This window comes from Onychomys torridus, chromosome 4 (genome assembly GCF_903995425.1).
Source record: "Onychomys torridus chromosome 4, mOncTor1.1, whole genome shotgun sequence".
Lineage (NCBI taxonomy): Eukaryota > Metazoa > Chordata > Mammalia > Rodentia > Cricetidae > Onychomys > Onychomys torridus.
Genome location: NC_050446.1, coordinates 78,861,491 through 78,875,707, shown reverse-complemented (window position 1 = coordinate 78,875,707; position 14,217 = coordinate 78,861,491).

The window sequence follows — 14,217 nt, the reverse complement described above, 5'->3', positions numbered from 1 at the left end:
ATGAGTTCCAATAGAATTTTGAGGAGATGCAAAGCTCTTAGGAGAAATGTGGTAGCTGTTTGCTCACTTGAATGAAGGGAGACCAATATAAATTTGCACAAACACATACATACATACATACATACATACATACATACATACATACACATATGTATGTAACAATAGCAGTAAAAAAGATGTTATCAACTTAAAAGGAGATCAGAGGGGTTTGAGGTAGGGTTGCTGGGAGGGGAAGAAGGGATGAAAAAGAGGTGGAAAGTGATGGAATTTTATTTCATTGAAGACTGTGTTAAAATGAGAGAGAGATAAAAACAATATTATTGAAAGAGGCGACAGAACGTAGCTAGAAAACAAGATGAAAAAGTGATTCAGTGGTTCAGACACAGGCTGTTTCTTAGGTAAAGGAAGAAGTAGAGGGCATAACAAAGAGTCACAAAGAATGATGTCAATATTGAGGGCTAATCTCTCAGCGTGACCTCAGCCTGCACTGTCCCTTCTGACTTGTCCCTTCTCATAGCCTTGCACTGTTCTGTTTGGAATGGTGGGAAGGGAAAGTGAGCAGATAGTTGAGCAGGTGAATTGCAAATGGCATCACTTCATATGGATGGAAATTATATATGAAGGTATTATATTCTAGTAACCATGAAATAGGCATCACCCACCTCATAATGAATGGTAAGGTGTTTTAAAATGTTTATCTTTGTGTTATGTGAGACAGACAAATGGTGTCATTGGAGGCCAGAAGCAGGTGCTGGATCCCCTGGAGCCAGAGTTACAGGTACTTTTGAACTACCCAACGTGGGTTTTAGGATCTGAACTCAGGTCCTCTGGAAGATGGTTGAGCCAGCTCCAGTTTCTATAAGATCTTAGCAACAGGGCTGGAGAGATGGCTCAGCAGTTAATGAGCCTTGTGGCTGTTATTGATTAAAATAATTTTATTTTTCAAGTGGGAAGACTATAAAACATTATGATTAGAGGTCTGGGTATGTGGGTTTTAATTGTTTAATTTTCATTAGATAAGGAGATAGAATGTGGGCCAAACATCAAAAAGTGAGAATGAAGTCAGGTAGATGTCAAGACTAGGTTAGACAATACCTCTGTTTCACAGCCTTGACCTCTTGAACTCAGGGCTATGTTGTAAGACATCAGGCCACAAAGAAAGCCTATGATTCCCAGTAGAGCTGCTTGTTCCAGTTTGGCTATCAGCAGCACCATCTACAAAAGGTACTATACACAGAACAGAGCATTGGTCCAATTGATTCTGCACCCTTCCAAGTCATAAAGCTACCCCAACTGAAGAAGGGGGAATCAGAAAAACCCTTTCATTCCTAGACTCTTCTAAAACAAGTTACTGAAAAAAAGAAAAAGAAAACTATGTTGTCTATGCCACTAAAGATAAAAATAAAGACAGGGATTGGAAAGATGGCTCAGGAGTTAAGAGCACGGGCTGTTCTTCCAAAGGTCCTGAGTTCATTCCTGGTACCCACATGGACTCTCACAACCATCTCTAGTGCTCAGGCACATATGCAGACAAAGCATCTGTATACATAAATACACAAATAAATAAGTCTTTTAAAAAACAAAAATAAGTGGTGCACGCGTGTAATCCCAGCACTTGGGAGGCAGAGGCAGGTAGATCTCTGTGAGTTCTAGGTCCGCCTGGTCTACAGAGCGAGATCCAGGACAGGCTCCAAAGCTACAGAGAAACCCTGTCTTGAAAACCAAAAATAAATAAATAAAAGACAGATTGTTTTAAATAGGAGATAATAACAAAATCTAAGTCACATCTTAGAAGTTACTCTCCTTTAAAGTGGGTCCACTGTGTAGTAATATTAATTTAATGATGGCAAACACTGTCATTGAGAAACAGCAGAAAACAAGGAGGATGATACTGGAACTACTGTGGAAGAAGTTTATGCCCTGACTCTTTCAATTGAAATTTCTTTTAAGTAAGCAATTTTGCCAGAATATTATCTCTAATTTGTAGTATGAATCTTAAAAGGTCTTATTAATAAAAGCAAACCCAGAGTCAGGTACTGGGGTGAACGCTGAAAGATCAGAGAAACAGAACCAGCCACAGCTAACCTCACCCTCGCCAATTCCTCAGCTGATCTCATTCCCTCAAACTGGAAGCCTCTGTGTCCTCATCTGAATGGATCTCAGCTGAACTGCTGCTCAAAAGCCTAAAAGCTTAACCAGGCTCTAGTTCCTGGTCTTCATGCCTTATATACCTTTCTGCTTCCTGCCATCACTTCCTGGGACTAAAGGCATGTGTCACCATGCCTGGTTGTTTCCAGTGTGGCTTTAACTCACAGAGATCCAGATGGATCTCTGCCTTCGGAATGCTAGGATTAAAGGTGTGTGTGCCACCATTTTCTGGCCTCTATATCTAGTGGCTGTTCTGTCCTCTGACCCCAGATAAGTGTATTAGAGTGCACAATATATTGGGGAACATAATATCACCACACTAATTAGGATGTGGAAAATAATGGGAATCATAACTTAAAGTACTATAGTAGAAAGCAAAGAGTAATATAACCAAATAATAGATAATATAACCAAATTCAGACACCTAATTGGCTTTCGGCAATTAATTCTCAGAATGAACTAACTTTGAGTAAGGTTTGATAGATCTAACCTTAGATAGATTCTTTTATTACAATCGCTATATTTTAATCATTTTTCTTTCAGAAATTGCTTAAACAATGTTGAATTTTTAAATGTAATTTAGCTGAATTTTTTTTTGCTTGGAGGGATTGATATATTTATTCTAGAAATTCTGTAAACGTTTTGTGTGTGTGTGTGTGTGTGTGTGTGTGTGTGTGTGTGTGTGTGTGGTGTGTCTAAATGTTTTAAATTAAAGGCAAGTAAACAGCAGGGAAGTATTTCTAGGATTTATATTTGGTGCAATATAAATGGATATTTTCAGTGTTATATGTAGGAACATGACTTAACTGAACTCCAAGATCAATTTGACTTTAATAGGAGAAGCTGGCTTCCCTTTACTACCTAGCAAATTATGTAAGATATATAAATTGTAGTGAGTTAACCAATCGCAATGTAACGAACTGCAGACCGAATCAGCAGATCATGTAACAAAGATATGATGGAAACTGAAGTGAAAAAAAAAATACAGACGTTCTGGATGAGGGAGCAAAAATTTCAATGAAGGAAAGAAAAATAACAGATTTCCTTATAAGTTCAACTGAAAATCATATGTTGAGATCAGCAAAGCATAAACTGGACAGGATGAGTTGGTAACCCCCATCTGCCTCTACTGCATCCTGGTTGGGAAACAGCCTTGCACTCACAGATCCTCAAAATTTTATACAGCATTATCACATGACTCAACAATTTTTCCAGTAAGTATTCATCCAAGAGAAAGGAAATCATGTGCATGTGTATATTCATGTCCATAGCAGGATTACACCACAGCAGGATTACTAATACACTGTAAGTGGAAACACCAACTAATGGATCAATAAATAAAATGAATGCTGTATAGATACAAGAGAACATTAGCAATAATAAGAAGCCAAGTACAAACACCAGCTACAACAGGAATGGACCTTAGAAACATCATGTTAAGTAAAAGAAGCTAATATAGAAAGAAGATATTTATTTAAAATGTCCAGAATAGGCAAGTCTATAGAGAAAACATAGCTTGATATCTCCCCAAGACTGAGCAGAGGAAAGAGGGTTACATGATGGATGAAAAGGATGGAATTTATTTTGAGAATAACTATGATTATAAAATTATGATTATGATAGAGAGACATAAATATACTGAAAATATTGAATTTTATAATTGAAGTGATTGCATTTCATGGACACTAATTATGTATCAATAAATTGTTACAAAAATACCTTTATGGTCATAACTTAGGTTCATCTATTGCTTTCCTTTAAACTTTTGTGAAGTATCAAGTCACAGGAGAATCAAAGCCTATAGTTTCAATAGAAAAAGAAAACCTTTTCCTGTGATAGCAAGTCTCTCACTCTACCAAAAGTATTCATTTCACTGCTCTGAAAGACTTATATTTTTCTCATTTCTTAAATGAATTCTGGTCCCAAAACTTATTAAATCTTACCGAGCGTTGCTCCATTGAAACTGGAATCTTCCTTCCAAATTGACAGGTTTCAAAATCTCTGTGAGAACCACACTCTCCAATTTGATAGTCATCATTTATTATCTTAAAGGGTTTCCCAATTCTGTGAAAATGTAATGAATCAATGTATGTTAACAATGACCGTTAATAATTGTTAATAGTAAATACTTATAAAATACTATGTTTTATCATGAAATAAAAAAATCTATAAATTATGCTCCTCTTATTTGTTTGTAGCTAATTTTTCCTCAAATAATTCTAATAATAATAATATGCAAATAATATGAAGGGGATTAGTACATTTTGTGTAGTAGTTAAATAACAGTTATTACTGTTCACATCAGTGTGTACATATAAAACATTAAGTCATATCATCTGTCACCAGAGGTCAGTTCAAAATGTGAAAAGGAAAAAAAATTATACACAGTATTTAACAAGAAATACACACACACACACACACACACACACACACACATATGCAATTTTGACTATGATTTGTGTGTCATCATAGTTAAAAGTAACGGAGGGTGATGAAAACAATGGGAAAATGTAAGGAGAGTGCTACACCATTGTTTAAAATGAATTTAATCATGAACATGTTCTTTTAAATAGTTACCTTATAAAACAATACACATTTAATGATCAAACAGATTTTAAATTGTTTGTACACAGGGTAAACTATTTAGTTGACCTGAGAAAATAGAATCTTTGAAGAATTCTAATAGTCATATTTATAAATTATATTCTAAGGGTAATTATAATTAAATAAAAATTCATGAAATTCTCAAAGAATAAAAGTAGTTTAAATGTAAAAAAGAAAATAGAATGAGCAGTACACATACACATACAAATAATAATAGAAAAACAAACTATTAATTTGGAAAAGCATGGGGATATTGCTACATGGAAGGGGTTTGGAGGGAGGAGAGGGAAAGGGGAAATGATATAATCATTTTAATTTCAAAAAACTTTTTTGAACATGAGAAGAAAAAATAAAAGTAATGAGATTTACAAATAGTATCATAATAGCTCAAGATAAAAAAACAATCATGTGTGGTTATCAGGAAACATATTTGTCTAGACCACACCATTGTTTATTAGGGACTTGTGTAACCATGGGTTTTGGAGTATTCAAGGGATTCTGGAACTAATTCTCACCAGGCAACAGTACAGGACTATACAAGCATCTGAATCATTCTATACCTAACCAATGCCATTGCTCTCTTCAAGGAAACTACTATTTTTTTCTTAAAATATCAATATTCAGGCATATGCAAATATTTAATAACATGTGTACTTTGTGCATATGAAAGATGCCAACAGTAAGGTGTTCATCTCCCTCATATATTCTATACATTATGATAAATGCAGAAAGGAAATAAACTAAATCCAGATAACTATGACATTGTTAGAAGTGATAGAGTCTGTGTATAAAGTTCTTTAATCCCGAGGACGATGAAATACAAAAGGAATTGAGGAGTGAAATGTCATGTAAGAATAAACATTTGTGGCACATAAAGTAGAACGCAGTTGCCACTCCATGCCAGAGGTAATGCTCCATTTGTTGTCAAAAGCCTTGAAGAATACACAGAATATTTTTATTATTTTGCTATTCAAAAACATCTGGTTTATTGTTGAAATGTATATATAATATATATAATGTATATATGTATGTATTCAGCACTTGGAAGGCTGAGGCAGAGGGATCACAATTTGAAGCCAAGTTGGCCTAATGTTGCAAAACATTGTCTCCAAAATAAAGTTTCTGTATCAGTTTCTTGAGTACATGGTAAAATACTGTTATTTAAATGTTAACAACTAAGTATAAAGTGAATTTTTATTTGGGCATTACTAAGACCAGAGTTAAATCACCGAAAATGTCTGGAAGATTACCATCTTACCCAGCCAGTTCTTCTACGCCGCTATTTTGTTTTTTCTGTGTCTCCAAACTAAGTTGCACGGATTGTTTTAAGTCACCAAGCCCTTTGCTTATCTCTCTCATATCATTTTCAGACTGTTAAAACATAGAATATAATTTAAAAATTCTAGAGGCTCACTCATCTTTCTTGAATTATTAGTACCCATGAGTTTATGAGGAAGGTGGTTAGATGGGGCTTAGCAAATGTTATAAACTTGACAGAAACAAGGAAAGAACACAAAATTGATTACTTTTCTTCAAAGCTCTCAAATTGATAAAGGTAAGGAAAAGGGGGCCAGCCAAAGAAACCCACCCTGGCCTTGAAATCAGAGCTAGTAAAAGAAACACACCCTGGATCTCAGACTTGAGACAGTGAAAGAAACATTTTATCTCTGAATACAGAACCCAAGAAACATGCCTTGACCCTGAAACCAGTGCCAAAGAAACACACTTTGTCCCTAAAATCAGAGCCAATGAAAGAAATAATGCCCTGGCCCTAAAATTAGAGCCAATAGGCTAAAAAGGACCAGTGAAAGAAACACAGTTTGGCCAGGAAATCAGAGCCAACTTTGCTCCTGATCAATGATACTAACCAATCCCTGAGCAGGAAAACTAACCAATCCCTGAGCAGAAAATCTCCCTGGAGAAACCCATCCCTAAGAAGCCCTATATAAACCCCTCTGACAGTTGTTGGCTGTCACTCTCCTGGACTCCTCCTTCCCAAATAAATCTCTTTCTCAAAGGAGTCTTGAGTGAAGATCTTCATTTGCCAGTGCAGAACAGAAGAACCTTCCTGAGATGTCCCTTAGGGAACTAAGCAGAAAAAACCTTGCTGAGATGTCCCCTTAGGGAAGGCTGAGCACGGCAGAGCAGAAAAAGTAACAACTTTTCAAAAGAGCCAGAGGAGATTGTTGCATTTCTGCAGGGGGTTTCCCTTTAGCAGAGTGAAGCAGAAGAAGCAACATCTTGGGCTTGAGAGAAGCCGCTGAGTTCTGCTGGGAAGCCTCCTTAGGGAGGGCGGAGCAAAGCTCAACTGTAATGGCTGTCTTCAGGAGAAGAGCAGGATTGCTATGTCCTGCTGGGAGACCATCCCCCACCACACCCCAGCTTCAGGTATCACCTGACTTCTCGACAAGTCAGGATACCTCTCCCTCCAGAGCTGTAAAACTCACTTACAATATGTGTATACATTGTCTATTTTGTTAAGTTGTCAGCATTTACTTGATAAAGCTGCAAGATTTTGGTAATAAGCATTAATGAAAATATCAAAGTTAGGATTTCTTATGAAGTTTATCATGATTGGGGAATACATATCTCACAAGGGAACCACAGATACACTTTTTTTGTTTGTTTGGTTTGGTTTTGGTTTTTTGAGACAGGGTTTCTCTGTGTAGCTTTGCACCTTTCTTGGAACTTGCTTTGGAGACCAGGCTGACCTCGAACTCACAGAGATCACACAGCCCAGCCACAGGTATGCTTTTTAACTCCTGTGTTTGTTATAAGAAAAAAATATTTCTCCAGTTATCAGGTTTTTCTCTGACCTCAATAAATACTAGAGAAGCTAAAGTACTCTAACTATCCTCAACCTGTGGATCGCGACCCCTCTGACAAACCTCTGTCTCCAAAAATATTTACATTATGATTCATAACAGTAGCAAAATTACAGTTATGGCATAGCAACAAACTCATCTTATAGTTGGGGTCACTACAACATGAGGCACTATATTAAAGAGCTATAGCATTAGGAAGGTTGAGAACCACTGCTTCCGGTGAAAGCATTAAAAGCTTAGTTCATACATAGTTCACCACATTTATAGGCTGATTTAATTCATGATAAGGGTTCCTTTCAGGTGTCCTTACAACTTAAATATCTGTAAATGTTTAAATGTCAGTCACTCCCTTATGATTTAGTATAGTACAATTGGAAATTGTACTATAAGGGAATAGAACCCTTAAAGTCCTTCCAGATGCAGCAGAGACACAACAACAAAGAGGCTTTGCCTCAGCATGTCCAAGTGGCTGGAACTGTATTTACATGCTAAACCTGTCTTTGGTGCATGGGCTGGCTGTTTGGAACCTAGGGCCTATGCTGGGACACTTTGCTCAGCCTTGGTGTACAGAGGAGGGGACTGGACCTGCCTGGGCTGAGTCTACCAGGCTGGGCTGACTCCCCAGGGAAGACCTTGCCTTGGAGGAGGTGGGAATGGGGGTGGATTGGGGGAGAGGGCTGGGGGGTGAGAGGAGGGAGAACAGGGGAATCTGTGGCTGATATGTAAAATTAAGTTAATTATAAAATAAAAATATATATTAAAACTTTTTTAAATGTCATGTAATTGAGACTTTTGACAAAATGTAAAATGCAACTGTTTACTGTTTAGTCATATTTGTTTAATAAAGCTAAATTTGTATCTTTTGAATATAGGAGTTTGAGGGACATCTTAAAAATGGTAAAATTTCCCATCAGATCTATTCTCTTCCTGTCTCTCATTAGAAAAGAACAGGCTTCTAGCAGACAATGACAAAACATAACAAAATAAAATATAATAAGATGAAATGATAACCATCATATCAAATTTAGACAAGACAAACTAACAAAAAGAGTCACAAGAAAAGGCACATGATCAAGAGACCCACTCATTTACACATTCGGGGGTCCCATGAAAGTGCCAAACTGAAAGCCATAGTGTACACAGAGGACCTGGTGCAGCCCCACGCGTGAGGGAGGAGCTGGGAAGAGTGGAGGGAAGGAATCTGTATTCACATTACATTGCATGAGGAAAAAAAACTATGTTTAGTAAAAGGGAAAAATAAAATTCCCCCCAAAATGCAAACTTTGTTTTCTCTTGTCAATAACACATATTATTAGAACCTTAACATTGTACATATAATCAAATAAATAACTGCAAATCAAATTGAAAATGAGAAATAGATCGCAAATGTGAAGGAAAATGACACTCAAACACACCATCCATGGGTAGTGTGCCATCCAGGCATGAGTAGATCCTGGGGTTGAGGAAGGCGCCGCCAAGTTTCCCCCATCTTCATTTTCCAGTCGGTGAGTTTTTCCCACACAAGAGCACTTATGAACCAGCCTTGCACTCGGTGTATTTGATGCAGAAATGTTTTGCTCATATTTCATGTGAAGTTCTGTATGGGACTCTTCTTGACTGTCATTAGTCCTATGGATACCAAAGAGACAAACACTGGGTAGTAATCATTTTCCCTGAAAAAATCTGAAAAGACTTTCAATAAAAATTCTTCCATAATAATAAATTTAGCTTTGAAGAGAATCTTAGCATTGAAAACTACATCAGATCATAACTACTGAATACAATTACATGTCCAGAAGAGCACACACACCACGGGCTTAGGAAGACGGCTCAGCAGGTGAAGAGATTGCAGCATTGTTGACACAGCATAGGACCAGAGTTCAGATCCCCCAAACTATGAAAGTACCAGGTGGGTTCATCTGCAACCCCAGAGCTTCGGGGGCAGACACAGGGCATTCTTAAAGCAAGCAGCTAGCGTACTAGCCCAATTAGTGAGCTCTCAGTTCGAGTGAGAGACCATCCTCAATATATAAGGAGAGTGACTGAAGAAGACCTCAAACATCAAAGTCTCACCTCCACATGCATGACACGCATATGTGCATGTCCAGATGCACACACACACACACACACACACACACACACACACACGCAGAAAACAGAGTATATATACTTTTGGGGAAAATTCCACGCTAAAAGGAAACTCAGACAATATAAGAGATAGCAACAATGTATGACTACTTAGCTGGTAAGCTGGTGTTGAGAGGACTAATGTAATTATTGAGATCAGATTAAAAATACTTAAATTCAAAATGTAATTATGTGATATGATGAGTATATTAACATTCATGATTTACTACTAAATTAACTACATGTAAATTTATTAAAACATCTCATTATACTTTTCAGACCTATATAATTAATAAAAGAAAGCTATAAAAAGCAATGAACATTTGGACTAGTAAAGAGAGTTAGGAAGTTAAAGGAAACAAAATGACATTCTCAAGCATTTGCTTTCAGGATTTGTATATTCCATGGGTAAAATTAAGCATTGGACATTGTTCTAGTTTGCTTTCTGTGACTGTGAAAAAAACAGTGCCCCAAAGCCACTTGACGATTGTTTGGCTCCTGGGTTACAGTCAAGAGAAGCCAAGGCAGGGAATCAAGGCAGAAGCTTGAAGCAGAAGCCACAGAGAGAAGGGGAAAGTCTACTTACTGGTTAGCTTTCCACGCCTAGATTAGCCACCTCTTTTATGCAGTCCAGGCCTACCTGCTCAGAGATGGCACCACCCGCAGTGGGCTGCACTCCATATTAACCACTGATCAAGTGAACATCCCACATATGTGCCCACAGGCCAAGCCTGGCAGAAGTGACTTTTCATACGAGATTGCCTTCTCAAGATGAGTTGGTATGCTTAGGTTAAGTTGACAAATGCTATGACAGGCATCAAGTAATAAGAAAAGCAAGGTACTGGCTGAGTTGAGGATCAAAACAAAATAAATGGAACTTTGAGTACATTTGGCCATTTCAAAAGTACCCAGGAGTCAGATGGGGGGCCTGCCCCTTCTTGGCTTGTACACATGCCCTCCTCCTAACAAAGGAATTGACTTTGTCAATATCGTGATTCGTGTTAATCTATTTTACCATTGTATTCGTCTTTATTCTAAGTACAAGGCATATGAACATTCTAGAGTACAGTTTTGTCACATAAGACAAAAGATCACAGCAGAGGAAAGTTAATTCAGCAGGTTTCAAGAGAATTAGCAGTACGTCCCCCCTGGAGTTTCAATTGTATTCATCCCCAAACAACCAATTTTTTTAATTATGTTTTTTAAAATTAAAACATAACGGTCAGGCCCGGTGGCACATGCCTTCAACCCTAGCACTTGGGAGGCAGGCTGATCGAAGACAACCTGGTCTGCATAGTGAGTTCTAAGACAGCGAGAGCTACGTAGTGATACCCTGTCTCAAAACACCCCCCAAAATTAAGTTAAAATTTTATTATATCACTTCCCCTTCGGTTATATCTCCAACCTCTCCCGTGTCTACCCCTCACTCTTTCTCTAACTAATGACTTCTTTTAGATTATTGTTGTTACACATACATGTACATAAATATATGAAGATAACCCAGTGGGAAGTGCAAGAAGAAAGCCCTGAGTGAAGGAAGTCCTGAGAGAGCATGTTTTGTTGAAATGGGTACAGCCATGTCAAGGACTCTTATGTCTCGGTCCCGTGTGAGTGGCAAAACCTCACCAGGGTGGGACTCAGAGTGTTGGCAAAGCTTTCTGAACTGGAAGGAGCAACACATGTGTGCAAACACTAGCAACTGCAGCCTCCTCTCTGTGGATGCTGCAGCTCAAGGCTGCTTGCCGACAGAGAGTGGACAACACACCCTTCCACCCTAGGGCTGTGCGTAATCAACACACTCAAGTTCAGCATCATAGCAGGAATGGGTGCTGGTCCTTCCGAGTGTGTAGGCACCATCTGGACCCCAGCTTTTCCATACATGTGTCCATGTGCTGTTCTTTCTTCATTCCCTAGCTGCCTGCCCTGTCAGACTTCCAGATCCAGGCCAGGCAGGATTTAGTACAATCCGCTGACTCCACTGGGTATGCGTCTTCTTTGTATATGTTGATAGGCCATTTTATACCTATATCGCTGCATCTAATAGGAAACTTTTAGAAATACATGGCTAAAAATCTGGGTGCTTGGGATAACTATATGAGAATTTTAATGAGGAAAAAGCCAAACATAACTAAAAGAGGGAAGGTAATAAAATGTACCTGGAACAACATTTTATCAGTGAGTCCATCTTCTGATGTAACTTCTCAATAACATATTGGCCAGGTAGCTTTCACATCTCATTAGTGTCGGGATCAAATCTGACTAAAATTTATGATTTAGCAGCTTATGAATGAGCTGATTGCATCTTCTGCAGCCCTCTCTTTCACTAACCTGTTTAGTTCATATAGTAGGAAGTTTTTGTTTCTCAGTTCTTCCAGATAGCATCGCCTGTACTTCTCCAGCTCTGTCTTGCTGGACTCACTGGAAGTGTTAACACTGGAGACTTCTGACTGCAGCCTCTTAACTGTGTTTTCCATCTCAGTTATTATTGCAGTGTGCTTCTTATTTTCCTGAATGGCTGTCTGGGCCTATCGCAAATTGAAATTTATATTTAGAGAGAATCTAATTCAAATCATCCTAGTATATTTGATTCTTTTACTTTTGACATTTCATTCTTTCAAGGCTGAAAAGAATGATTTTTTGACAACAATTTTTAAATATGTGAAAAATACGTTGCTGTTTTAATTTTTTTTTTTAACCTATGTAAGCAGTCTTAGATCTGAATTGTAAAAATACTCATGTATATGGTATTGGTAACCAAGCCCAGATTTTGGCAGCTTGCTAGGAAGAGACTAACTCCAGCTATGCTCTTCACCCTGAACCATTCCATCCCATGGATTAGTTAATGCAAAGAGAATTGGTGCCTTCTTGGAGATGGAGAGTTGCCTTCTCCATAGACGTGAACCTGAGAGGCTAGCCATGCTCCAGCTTTACACCCACGCACATACTGGCAGCAGTGAGCTAGAACAACACAGTTAGTAGGGGTACTGAAAGCAAGGAGAAAAGAATTCAAGTGTCGGAATCCGGAGGGAGATTTAATTCAAACAATCTATGAATGTGCAAAATTATCCAACAATGAAAGTGTTCGTAATGAGACATTTCATGTGTTCCCTAAAGCATTTCTTTTTGTTGCCAGAAGGGGGGATTGACATGACACTGACTTACCAAACTGGAACTCTGGGCCAGGTCTCTCTGGGTGTCCTGCAGATGTCTCTGCAGATGTTCTATTTCTGCCTTTTGTTTCTTCACTGTAGCTAGTAATGAGGTGTTTTCTAGTTCTAACCTAGAATGTATTCAACCATATTTTAAAATACATTTTTTCACATATCAATTTTAAATGCCACATTCTTTTTACTTTTTAAGTTTCACTTGTCAGGTAAGTATCACATTTCCTTGTGACATTTCACAGAGGTTTATTATTACACTTTGTTCTTATCTGCCGGTCAAAAACCATCTCCTGTCCCTTCCCCCTCTTCCTGGAGCCTTCCTCCTCCTCCTCCTCCCTGCTCATTTTTTCCTGTCTCAAATGTCCCAACTGATCCCTTGTTACTCCCCTCCCAGTTCCCATTATGACTCTTTATACCCTTTCTACAGATGCTTTGCATTTTTTTAAGGTTTTTCTTTTTCTTTTTCTTTTTCTTTTTTTTTTTTTTTTTTTTGAGCTGAGGATCAAACCCAGGGCCTTGCACTTGCTAGGCAAGCACTCTACCACTGAGCTAAATCCCCAACCCTTCAGCCCCTTTCTAATCTCAATATCTCTCTCTCTCTCTCTCTCTCTCTCTCTCTCTCTCTCTCTCTCTCTCTCTCTCTCTCACACACACACACACACACACACCATGTAATATTATAATACACATAATCATAATACACATGTGAAACAGGAACTTTATAAAAGAAATATATTAAATGTCAATGTACAAATTCTATCAATTTTTTTAGCCTTTTTTAAAAAAATGAACAAGATGTAGGTACATGAAAAATTAAGTATTTTTTGGTTGGTAATGCTTGGGAAATAATATCCCTCATGCATGCAAAGCCATGCTATACTATTGAAGTACTTCCCAAACTCTGTGTTGTGAATTTCAAGAAACATATAACAGTGTTACAGTGTTTTCACAGTAACCATAACTTGGATGAGTCATGTTACTCATTTGCTATATAAGTATACGCTGATTTAAAGTTTACATTTGTAGGTGATCTTCCATCTTCTGCACATGTTCTTTTTCTTTATGTAACTAAATAAAAGATAAAAAGAACATTATTAAAACTCTGATACAAACCAATCCATTGTCTATTTACACGCTAAAGCTTTTGTAGGAATTCAGGCAGAACCTTTGGTATGTACACTCTATGTGGCTGCTTTGACGCTCCACTACAGCTTTAATTTAGCTGCTGCGACAGGATCCCCCCAGCTCACAGGGCAGGATGTAATATTTCCTCACTCTTCACAAGAATAAACTGATGCTGCTAAAAGACTGAAATGCGCTACATTTCTATTTCAATTTTGTTTTATCAA